The 1,799-nt window shown below is 42.5% G+C and overlaps 1 protein-coding gene across 1 annotated transcript in view; it reads left to right on the top strand.

The window, feature by feature from the left end:
* GEMIN5 (gem nuclear organelle associated protein 5) overlaps window positions 1-1,799 on the top strand; it is a 56,493-nt gene that overhangs the window by 46,660 nt on the left and 8,034 nt on the right. The window lies entirely within an intron of this gene.

Below are 1,799 nucleotides of genomic sequence, written 5' to 3'. Positions count from 1 at the left end.
CTAATTTTTTGTATTTTTAGTAGAGACGGGGTTTCACCATGTTGACCAGGATGGTCTCGATCTCTTGACCTCATGATCCACCCGCCTCGGCCTCCCAAAGTGCTGGGAATACAGGCTTGAGCCACCGCGCCCGGCCTATTTGAGTACTTTTAAAAATAAAACAGTACAGTAAAGTTGAAGTCCTTGTTCCCTTCCTCAGCCCTTCACTGCTTCCTTAGCTCACCAAAGGTAACTCCTGTGTCAGTACTACATGTATAATTTTTCAGTTTGCTTATTTCAGAAGCTATTGTTTGTTAAAATCTGTCCATGTTGATATAAAGAGATCAGCTGATTTATATTAACTGCTGTGTCTGTCTTGTGAATATACCTACTTCTTTTTTTTCTTCCTCTGTAGAGACTAGGTCTCAACTGTTACCCAGGCTGGTCTCGAACTCCTCAAGCAGTCCTCCCGCCCCAGCCTCCCATAGTAGTGGGATTACAGGCATGAACCGCTATGCCTGGCATAGTTCTTTCCCTCATTTTAAAATGGGGCAACATTATATTTATGAGGAACAAGACCTCTCAAATGGTATCTACTTTGAAAAACAGGAAATTTATTTTTTGTTTGTTTGTTTTGTTTTGTTTGAGGTGGAGTTTCAATCTTTCGACCAGGCTGGAGTGCAATGGTGCGATCTCTACTCACTGTAACCTCTGCCTCCCAGGTTCAAGCAATTCTTCTGCCTCAGCCTCCCAAGTAGCTGGGATTACAGGCATACACCACCACCCCCAGCTAATATTTTTTGTATTTTTAGTAGAGACAGAGTTTCACTATGTTGGCCAGGCTAGTCTTGAACTTCTGACCTCATGTCATCCACCCACCTTGGCCTCCCAAAGTGCTGGGATTATAAGCGTGAGCCACTGTGTCCAGCCAGGCAGTTTCTTATTAAGTTAAACATGCACATGCCAAATGTCCCAGCAGTTCTACTACCCAGATATTCTCCTAAAAAAATAAAATCTGATGGCCATGCAAAGACTTGTACACAAGTGTGTACAGCAACTTAGCCTAGCACAATAGCCCAAAACTAGAAACAACCCAAATGTCCAACAACTGTTGAGTGGATATACAAACTGTATTGTGTCTGTACAACGAAATACTGTACTGTTTAACAATAAAAGCGCCAGGCTTGGTGACTCACGCCTGTAATCCCAGCACTTTCGGAGGCCAGAACGGGTGGACCACTTGAGCTCAAGAGTTCGAGACCAGCCTGGGCAACATGATGAAACCCCATCTCTACTAAAAATACAAAAAATTAGCCGGGTGTGGTGGTGCAAGCCTGTAATCACAGCTACTCAGATGGCTAAGGCAGGAGGATCGTTCAAATCTGGGAGGCAGAGCCTGCAGTGAGCCAAGATGGCACCACTGCACTCCAGCCTGGGTAATAGAATGAGACCCTGTGTCAAGAAAAATAAAGTAAAAAGGAACAAATTCCTGGCACACAAATAATATCAGTGAATCTCGAAAGCATTAAAGACACAAAAGACCATATACTCTGTGGTTCATTTATATGAATTCTAGAAAAGACAAAATTAAAGTGACAAAACGACCAGCTCAGTGGTTGCCATTGGGGTGGGGCCAGGGGATCGCCTGCAGAGGAGCCAGTGGGAGTATCTTCAGTTGATGAAAACGTTGTCTTGATTTTGCTGGTAGTTAATGGAACTATATGTGTTTCTCAGAATTTATCAAACTACATACTTAAAATTGATCACATTTTTCTTAGTTATACTCCAAGCTTTGTTTTAATTATTTATTTTATTTATTC

The sequence above is a fragment of the Cebus imitator genome, unplaced genomic scaffold, assembly GCF_001604975.1.
Source record: "Cebus imitator isolate Cc_AM_T3 unplaced genomic scaffold, Cebus_imitator-1.0 Scaffold126, whole genome shotgun sequence".
Lineage (NCBI taxonomy): Eukaryota > Metazoa > Chordata > Mammalia > Primates > Cebidae > Cebus > Cebus imitator.
This window is presented reverse-complemented; position numbering and strand designations above follow the sequence as displayed.